This window comes from Anabrus simplex, chromosome 9 (genome assembly GCF_040414725.1).
Source record: "Anabrus simplex isolate iqAnaSimp1 chromosome 9, ASM4041472v1, whole genome shotgun sequence".
In the NCBI taxonomy this organism is placed as follows: Eukaryota; Metazoa; Arthropoda; class Insecta; order Orthoptera; family Tettigoniidae; genus Anabrus; species Anabrus simplex.
The window spans coordinates 54462424-54473352 of NC_090273.1; the positions used below are offsets into that span (position 1 = coordinate 54462424).

The window sequence follows — 10929 nt, forward strand, 5'->3', positions numbered from 1 at the left end:
GTGTTGCGTGGTGGTCAACAGTCTTGTGCTCCAACGTAGCTACAGGGAATTGCTGAGCGAAGTGACTGGTGCGTGAGTAGAGAAGTGAAAAGAAAGAGTTGTCAATCATGAGTATGGAAGGGTCGCCCGTTCCTGTTAAATACCGGCCGGCGTGAGAGCTGCTATGAGAACAAAAGGCTTTTGTGCGTAGCCCCATTGCTGTGTTTGATTATATATTATGTCCCTTTTGTCTATTAAATATAAAATGAAATCTGGGAGTGGATAAAGTCTACCGTGTTGACTTCATCGAATAAGAACGAGGAACCTATTGCCTTTCTTTTAGATTTCTCGTTAACAACCGCATATAAGGAGCATATAAGGAAAAATGACAACAGTGCGTTCTTCGGAACTAGGTAGGTGACGTGGATCTCGATTGTTTGATATTCCGGTTGTTAAAGAGGATATTGAGAAGGCTACGCTCGCTAACTCTGCAGCCTTAACCCTTTCTTATCAAAATGTCGCCAAAATCCTGTGTATGTTAGTGTGACGGTGAACCACTGGCAAAAGTGAAAAATTGAAGATTCATTCTGTGGCTGGACGGCTGTTTCTCTACTGCCTGTTTAAAAGGAATTTCCCGTATTCTTACAAAAAAAAATTGTTATAGGTAGTCATAGTTTGAATGCCTGACAATTCATGCAAAGTTTTTGAAATGAGAAGTAGCGTTCCAACTTGAACAACCGACGTGGATCCTGATTTGGAGTTTGAAACTGAAAAATCATGTGATGTCGGTAAGCACATCCAGCCTGAAATAATTTCATACATGTTTTTGTTTTTCTACTATAGGAAATCCTCATTCAGGGTTGCCGATAGTCAGGTTCGATCCCATCATCTCCTGAATAATAGCTATGAAGTATGTGATCGAAACGGCACAGTGAACTCGCTGGTAACATTTAAGTTCAGTTCCACCAAACCCATTGGCGCAACATCCCAAGCGACCACCGCTCTGTCCGAAGGCCTGCAAATTACGGGGTGTCATGTGGTCAGCACGACAAATCCTCTCGGCCATGATTCTTGGCTTTCTAGATCGGCGCCGCTATCTCAGCGTCAGATAACTCCTCAATTGAAATCATTTAGCCTGATTGGACCCCGAACAAACTCCCAGATCCAGGTGAACACCCGCGACCTGTCTGGGAGACAAACACGAGGTCTCCGGGTTAGAGGCAGGCACGCTACCCCTACACCGTGGGACCGGCTAGAGAATTCAGCCGACGGCAAATAGCGTTCCCAGGCGGTCGCCCATCCAAGTACTGACCACGCCCAATGTTGCTTGACTGCGGTTATTGTACGAAAACCGGTATATTCAACGTGATATGGCCGTTGGCACACAGATCCCTTGTTGGTACAAGAATTTCTAGAATTGACTGATTCCCTGTGATAACCACGTCCATTTCACAAGCTGTGAGTGGTATATGGAAACCTGTTACTGCGAATTCACCCCTCATTTAATATCAACCGGGCAACTGTTCACTTATTGATACTTGGAAAGAGTAGAAAGTGTGTATTGCACCTCATAACGTTGGGCTTTTAATTTTACTCTTTAAAAGGCCCTTTCATGTTTGCCGTCCCCATATTTTAAATTGAGTATTAACATCGATAACTCAGATTCCATTACTGTAATTGCGCCACTGCCATTAGCAGTGGCGTTTAAAAATGTGAACGTTATTTCCAGCGAGAGCAAAGCTGCATATTCCTTCATATACGTACACTAACTGAGCTTCTGGGTAGAAATTATTTGGAGAAATTTAATAGCTTGTTAAAAAACTATGTTAAATAACGTTTTCGTTACATTACATGCCTCAGACATTTTTTTCATATCGCTCACACAGGCAATGTTTACTGATATCCTAATGTGAAATACACTGACTGACAGAGCAAATGCAACACCAAGAAGGAGTGGTCAGAACTTTATGCCAATTGCAGGGTAGACTGACGTCACTGAGGTATGCTCATGATGTGAAATGCGCTGCTGTGCTGCGCACGTAGCGAACGATAAATGGGACACGGCGTTGGCGAATGGCCCACTTCGTACTGTAATTTCTCAGCCGACAGTCATTGTAGAACGTGTTGTCGTGTGCCACAGGACACGTGTATAGCTAAGAATGCCAGGCCGCCGTTAACGGAGGCATTTCCAGCAGACAGACGACTTTACGAGGGGTATGGTGATGGGGCTGAGAAGGGCAGGTTGGTCGCTTCGTCAAATCGCAGCCGATACACATAGGGATGTGTCCACGGTGCAGCGCCTGTGGCGAAGATGGTTGGCGCAAGGACATGTGGCACGTGCGAGGGGTCCAGGCGCAGCCCGAGTGACGTCAGCACGCGAGGATCGGCGCATCCGCCGCCAAGCGGTGGCAGCCCCGCACGCCACGTCAACCGCCATTCTTCAGCATGTGCAAGACACCCTGGCTGTTCCAATATCGACCAGAACAATTTCCCGTCGATTGGTTGAAGGATGCCTGCACTCCCGGCGTCCGCTCAGAAGACTACCATTGACTCCACAGCATAGACGTGCACGCCTGGCATGGTGCCGGGCTAGAGCGACTTGGATGAGGGAATGGCGGAACGTCGTGTTCTCCGATGAGTCACGCTTCTGTTCTGTCAGTGATAGTCACCGCAGACGAGTGTGGCGTCGGCGTGGAGAAAGGTCAAATCCGGCAGTAACTGTGGAGCGCCCTACCGCTAGACAACACGGCATCATGGTTTGGGGCGCTATTGCGTATGATTCCACGTCACCTCTAGTGCGTATTCAAGGCACTCCCGTACCTTCAGGGGCTGCCCAATGCTCTGTTTCAGCAGGATAATGCCCGCCCACACACTGCTCGCATCTCCCAACAGGCTCTACGAGGTGTACAGATGCTTCCGTGGCCAGCGTACTCTCCGGCTCTCTCACCAATCGAACACGTGTGGGATCGCATTGGACGCCGTTTGCAAACTCTGCCCCAGCCTCGTACGGACGACCAACTGTGGCAAATGGTTGACAGAGAATGGAGAACCATCCCTCAGGACACCATCCGCGCTCTTATTGACTCTGTACCTCGACGTGTTTCTGCGTGCATCGCCGCTCGCGGTGGTCCTACATCCTACTGAGTCGATGCTGTGCGCATTGTGTAACCTGCATATCGGTTTGAAATAAACATCAATTATTCGTCCGTGCCGTCTCTGTTTTTTCCCCAACTTTCATCCCTTTCGAACCACTCCTTCTTGGTGTTGCATTTGCTCTGTCAGTCAGTGTATATACACTATCGTTTCATATCCTCACTTAGTAGAAGTTTAAATCTGTATTATGCGAATTCTTTTTCTTTTTCTTCTTGTTATATTCCTAGTTGGCACATGATCTGGATAGACTCCTGATTCCGTATGCTACTGTGGGTGTCAGTGCATGTCGAATGGTGTTCACAAGCTGTTTTCATGCCATGCTCTCCATGGCCGCAATTCTTACTTTGCCAAGGTTGAAACCGCGGTTCCACAAGTTATCTATAAATTGTCTGGTCCAGGGTTTCTTCGCTGCCTGGCCACTGAGAGAGTCTATTTCTCCATAGGATCCTGCAGGTTGGTCGGGTAACATCCATTCGGCATATATGACCAAACCAGGGAAGTCAACGTGTCTGTACTAGCTCTTCTATCACGGGTTACTGTTCATTTCTACATCAAATGACTTGATTTATTATGTGATCCCGAGATGGGATTCGCATAACTTGGCGCGAACACTGTATTTGGAAGACCTCAAATTTGGTCTGATCACGTTTAAGTATGCACTGTGTTTTCGAAGTGTAGAGTAGAATAGGTCGGATCAGGGTGTGAAAAAGACTTATCCTGGTCATTTCAATATCCATTATTAAGTGGTATTTGCGAGTTAATTAACTTGAAGGAAATTTCGTTTTCTTATAAGTAAACTAGGTACTGGTCAACAATGACTACTAGGCAAACCCGCGAAAACCCTCTTACTGTTGTAAAAGTTGTCCAGGGTGTGCTATACGCGCAAATCGGATTATATAGCCGATCATTTTCTCATAAATAAATCGTTAACAGCCATAGGTTCATTTCCAACCTACTGCACCCTTTTATTGAAGACACAGCTAAGGGAAAGCCTACACATATTCTCGATAGAATTCAGAGATGGGATACGCAGAAAGTGGATCGAAGGCTGTTTTGTATGGCGTATTTGATTACAGAGCTATTACAGATAATATATTACCACCCTGCCTCCCTCCTCCCGCATCTCGACCTCACCCTCTGCTAAATTCTGAAAATAGGTTTTACACATCAAACCAGTATCAACAAAACATTGGTCAGAAATTTCATTCATACCCCAAAAACGACCTGCGTCTAGTTAATGAGAACGTCAAGCGGAAATGTCAAGAATGGATACTACACCAAGGAGAGCACTGTTAAAGGTTGAGAACAGGACAACAATTAGATTGTTTCTTCTTTCTTTCCTTGCTTTTATCTTTCTCATCGCTCCAATAGCAAACGGCAAGATGCGGCAAGTAGCAGGGTACAGTGCCTTCCACGGTAGTTGGTTAGCCCCATAAAACTCGCTCATCATGCAATAATAATAATAATAATAATAATAATAATAATAATAATAATAATAATAATAATAATAATAATAATATTTTTGTCTTTCAAATCCAAACGGGAATTCGGCAAGGAGATGCACTATCACCACTATTTTTAACTATGTTCTCGAGAGGGTCATCCGGAAATGGAGACATGTTATCCAATCTAGAGGAATTCCTAATGAAGTCCAACTAAGCCGAACTCGTAATGGTATCAACGTTGACTGTCTTGCTTTTGCAGATGAGCTTGTTCTCCTTACTGTATTTCCTCTCCTGAACTAGCTACGCAACAAATCAATTACCTGCATGAATGCGCAGATACGATTGGTCTCAAAATCTCCTACCAAAATCCATTTAATTTCTAACGTCATACATGCTCCATCACATCTACTGACTATCCACGGTAAAATCTTCAAAGTGGAAAGATTCATATTCCTTGGTGAATGGGTTGAATCGAACAGTTCTAATGAGTTCACCGTATTAACCCGGGTCAACAAGTTTGGAACAGTCTTCCGATTCACTCAAAACATATATAATAAAAAGTCCACGTCTCACAATACAAAAATTCGACATTATTAAACTGTAATTAGACCTGAAGCATTATATGAGCAGAATGTTCAACACTTCGAGCACATAACCTGCTTGTGAAAAACTGGCAATTAAGGAAACGAGGATTATTCGAAAAATTCTTGTTTTAGACCTCAAAGATGGTGTTTACTGTCTTTGGAGAAACTTACAAATATGCACCCCACACCGAAAAGATATCAAGGGTATCCGGGAAAGAAGGATAACATGTTACGCTTATCTCTTCAGATTTCCAGATGAAAGAATCTGTAAACGTTTGTTATCCTGCTTCAGAAATCTCAAAACGATTTCTCCTTGGTTGGTAGAGATCGATAAGGATATTTTAAAGCATGGAATCTAAGAAACAGGCATTCAGCACGGAGCACCACTCACTCACACACCAACTTAGACAAGTTCACCAAGAAGAAGTCTCAACTGGACTGAAGGATGTCCATTCTGATGCATGGAAGAAAGCACATCCCGAAAGGATGAAAACCAGGTGGACCCGCAAGAAGTCAAACAGTTGAGATCTCATGGTCATTAGTAGCCCTATAGATAAATAATAATATTTTATGAAATAAAATGAATCATGGCGGATTTTTCTTCCAAATATATTCTCAGTTAAGACAAAGTCACTGGCCCCCCCTTTTGTACGCCTTAGTCAGTTTCAATATTTTGATGAAGTCTGACATAATAGATGACTTCTTTCTCTTATATGACTACCATTTATGTTACTGCGCATAACGTGAATTGCAATGGGCAAGTCTGGCAAAGCTCATTCACAAGTTTCAGTTCTATTAATGGCTTCATTACTGTGAGGTACTGACAGGATGATGAACACCATGTGCTCTGTGTGTACTGATGGAGTGCTTAATAATCGGAGAATGAAAACACTTTGTGGTAATTGCTCTCATCTACTGGTTTATTGACAAATGAAGGTTGTGATAATGATATTGATGGACGGCGCGTTTAGGTGACCTAACAATCGAGAGAACGTGCCTAATAAAGGGAATACTCGTTGAGGATAGAAATGCTGGACAACGGTGTCCTCTGCTGCCTTATTTCTCCTCCAAATCATTATTTACTCACAGTCCTTTTTATTTCGTGTTCCTTATGTCTAGAGCCCAGTAACAGGTTAGAAATCAATAATTTGTTGAGTAAGAGGAATCTTCTAGCCCGTTCTTCCGTAATGTAAAGAGAGTAACATAATTTTCAGGGGGTTCTAAGATGCCGAGCCCCTAATGTCTATGCAAACCTCATAACAGGGTTATAATATATTTGTTATACTCATTGGCATATTTTGCATTCTAACCTATTAATGCCTTAATACCCGGGTTACACTTATGTCTATAAGTTATGGAGAAAGTGAGGAGACTAGATAAAGCTGACATTGTTCGACAACTTTAGATAAATTAAAGCATGTATTTTATTTCAATTTCATTTCAGAGTGGACTCGAGTGATGTGAACTACCCATGTGTGCTGACCCACGGGTCTTCTTATTCTCCTCAACCCTAATGTTGGTGGGTGTCATGTATGTCTTCCTAGCGTTTCCTTCCTTTGGCCAACAGCTTCAAGTGGCAGTAGGTCTGTTTGCATTTAATGCTGTCTATAAATTACACTCTAGGTCTTTCTTTCCTCCTTCTACTTTCCAGTTTCCCTTCTAACAGGGTGGTACACCAGTCAAAATTTCGAAGCAAATAGCAAGCGAAGCTATTTCTTCTGCTGTTCAAGGTTTCAACCATTTGCTCTTTTGACAGCGTTCTTCTTTGTGACTTTATCAGTCCAATGCCAACACCACATCCCAAAGATCTTGAGTTTCAGCACTTCCGCATTTCGCAACATCCATATTTCTAACTCATAGCTTACGACACCTCATACAAAACTTTTCATGAAGTGTTTCGTACCTTTATGCTGATGATCTTAGATGTTAGTAGATACTTCATTTTTCTGAGTAAGCTTTTGTCGCCTGTGCAATCCGGGTATTTACTTCTCTCTCACGTATTCCGTCAGATGTGATCAGACTTCCAAGATATCTGAATTTCTTCACTTGATCTAGGTTTTCTTGTGCTTTGGTAACGCTAGTTTATTTCCAACCTTCTGATAAAAACTGAGATTAAGAGAATTAAAATTAACCGAGCAAGAGGCCGTGCGGTTTGGGTCGCGTAGCTGTCAGCTTGCATTCGGGAGATAGTGGGTTCTAACCACGCTATCGGCAGCCCTGCAGATGGTTTTCCGTGGTTACCACTTTTCAAGCCAAGCAAACGCTGGGGCTGTACCTTAACTAAGGCCACGGCCGCTTCCTTCCCATGCCCAGTCCTTTCCCTACCTGCTACTACATAGTCCATCACTAGTATGAACAAGAGCGGTGACAGCACTGAACTTTTGAGTACGCCGATCGTGATGGGAAAGGAGCTCGTCGCCATAAGACCTATCTGCGTCCGAGCGACGTAAAGCAAATCGTAAGAAGAAAACTGAAAAATGAATTGAAGTAAAATGTGAAAGAAAAATATGAGGTGCTCAGTCATATTAAGTAAGTTATGACAAGAAAGAAGACAATTGACTGCTCAGTCAAGTGCAGAGGGGCAGAGATGTGAAATATGTAACTGCAATATAAAATGACTTACAAATCTATGTGTCAAACTGCTGGGACACATTGTACTGTACCAAAAAATGTAACTTCTACTTTTATTTCCTGAACAAGTAAAGAAGTATAGTACTGTAGTGCATTTATCAAGCAAATGCGGTGTAATGTCACATTCTATTCCCAGTATAAACGCATGAGTATATTGGTTTACTCGTGACCCAACATATCAATATTCATTCATATAAAATAACACTTCTAGCAAAATTAAAATGTTATTATGAATGTATTTCTTCACTCTAGACAGAACAGACGTAAATAACTACAGGGGAATCTCATTGGTATCTGTTGCCTACAAAATTTTACCTCAGTGCCTTTTCGATAGAGCCCAACAGCAACTAGAACGAAAAATTGGAGAATATCAAGCAGGTTTCAGACCAGGCCGTTCATGTCCAGAGCAAATTTTGAACCTAAAGTTAATCCTAAGGCATCAGAGAATTTGTAGCAAAAATGTAGTTTGTACTTTTGTTGATTTCAAAAAGGCCTATGATTCAGTTGATCGTCAATCACTGTTTCAGATATTAAAAGAACAGGGTCTAGACCGGAAAACACTCGCAATTGTAAAAGAGACATTGACAGACACAAAATCTAAGGTTAAATTCTTAGGGGAAATCTCAGACCCTTTTCCGATCAAAACAGGAGTAAGACAGGGAGATGGGCTCTCTCCACTACTCTTCAACTGCGTCCTTGAAAAGGTAATACAGGAATGGCGCAAACAGAAGTCTGTCCTCAAGATTGACCAACCAATCACTCTTGGTATGGGCAAATTAGCAGTAGACTGCCTGGCATTTGCGGACGATCTGGCAATCTTAACTCGTGACGTTTCAACAGCCATAAACCAGATTGAACTCCTGAAAGAAACAGCGGAAAAAGTCGGCCTCCAAATATCGTTTGAAAAAACTGAATACATGACCTGCAACAAAGAAGCCCCTAAATTCATGGAGACAAAATATGGCAAAATAAAACGGGTCCAGCAATTCAAATATCTCGGTGAAATAATTCAGGAGAATGGAATGGAAACGAAAGCCAATGAAGTTAGATGCCAAAAAATGGAAACTGCGTATAGACTCACCCAAAATATCTATAACAAAAAGTGTCTCTCCAGGCATGCAAAACTAAGACACTATGATACAGTTATAAAACCAGAATGCCTCTATGGATCAGAGACACTATTTTTGAACAGGAAAACTGATCTAGAAAATATTCAGAAAAAGGAACGCAAGATCATTAGAAAAATTTTAGGCCCAAAACTCGTAGATGAACAGTACCACCTTAGAGGGAAACAGGAAATCAAACAATTTTCTAACATTCACAGCGACATCAGAAAACGCAGATTAAGATTCTTTGGACATATAAAAAGGATGAACCCAGATAGACTTACCAAGCAAATAGTTGAATTTTATGAAAACCGAAGTAAAGCCAAAACGGACACAATAAAATGGATTGGCGAAATTAAAACAGATCTCAAACTGGCAGGAATTACACCTGAAGACATCCAAAGCCGGGTTATCTTCAGAACCAAAGTTCATGAGTGGCAAGTTGACCAAGAGGAGAAACCAAAGAAGAAGACCGGAACAACATGGTCTCAAGAGAGAAAAGAAGCACACAGCAAACGAATGAAGGAAGTGTGGGCACAAAGAAAGGCAAATGCCTGTCTCTAAGTACTTTGCGTAGTCCTAATGGGCTCATTCGCAATATATATATAATAATAATAATCCGTCTCTGGTTGTTTAGTAGTTAGTGTGATTAGCTGCCACCCTCTGAGGCCCGGGTTCGGTTCCCGGTTCTGCCATGAAAAGTTGATTTTTATTGCAAGTTGGTTTACGTCGCACCGACACAGATAGGTCTTATGGCGTCGATGGCACAGGAAAGGGCTAGGAATGGGAAGGAAGTGGCCGTGGCCTTAATTACGTTACAGCTCCATCCTTTTCCTGGTGTGAAAATGGGAAAACCAACTTCAGGGCTGCCGACAGTGGGGTTCGAACCCACTATCTCCCGAATACTGGATACTGGCCGCACTTAAGCGACTGCAGCTATCGAGCTCGGTATGAAGAGTAGAAAAAATGGTACAAGGGATGAAACGGGGTCCACTGGAGGTTAGCTGATTAGAGGAGGGCTCGATTCCCACCTCAGCCGTCCTCAAAGTGTTTTTCTGTTTTTTCCCATTTCTCCTCCAGGCAAACGTCGGGATGGTACCTAACTTAAGGCCACGGCCACTTCCTTCCCTTTTCCTTGTCTACCCCTTAAAATCTTCCCTACCGGGCGAGTTGGCCGTGCGCGTAGTGGCGCGTGGCTGTGAGCTTGCATCCGGGAGATAGTAGGTTCGAATCCCACTATCGGCAGCCCTGAAGATGGTTTTCCGTGGTTTCCCATTTTCACACCAGGCAAATGCTGGGGCTGTACCTTAATTAAGGCCACGGCCGCTTCCTTCCAATTTCTAGGCCTTTCCTATCCCATCGTCGCCATAAGACCTATCTGTGTCGGTGCGACGTAAAGCCCCTAGCAAAAAAAATCTTCCCTTCCCCCAATAAAGCCTCTGTTCAGCATAGCAGATGAGGCCGCCAGTACGAGGTACTCGTCCTCCTCTCCAATTGTATTTCCGACACATATTCTCACGCTCCAGGACACTGCTCTTCCGGCGGTAGAGGTAGGATCCGTTGCTGAGTCCGAGGGAAAAACCAACCTGGGGAGTAAACAGATTAAGAAAAAAGAAAGAAAGGATAATAATAATAATAATAATAATAATAATAATAATAATAATAATAATAATTTTTTCACTTGTCTTTAATTACTGTGATGTTTAAAGGACGCCAGTTTTTGAGGAGTTTGTCTTATACGATTTCTATAATGCTGTGTAAGCTAACGGCACGGTGTGTTTCGGATCCAAATACCTTCAAAGGCTATCTATATCAATCAGAATAGATCTCACTATCGTGAGAACAGATAGTCAACAATTAACTGCGCCACTAAGTGCGACGTTCTAAACAAGAATATACACCCGCGAAAAATAATAACATCACTGGCAGTCGGAGAAGGGGAATTCCCTAGAGTATGAAGTTAGTCGCAACTCCTTCTTGTAATAGAAACCGGAACATTTTAAGCAGAAATAGGTCACAATTAAACTTACT

The 10929-nt window shown here is 42.8% G+C and overlaps 1 pseudogene; it reads right to left on the minus strand.

Annotated features, from left to right (window-relative positions):
• Positions 1–1242: 1242 nt before the first annotated feature.
• Positions 1243–1361, minus strand: LOC137502219 (5S ribosomal RNA; annotated as a pseudogene).
• Between the last annotated feature and the right edge of the window lie 9568 nt (positions 1362–10929).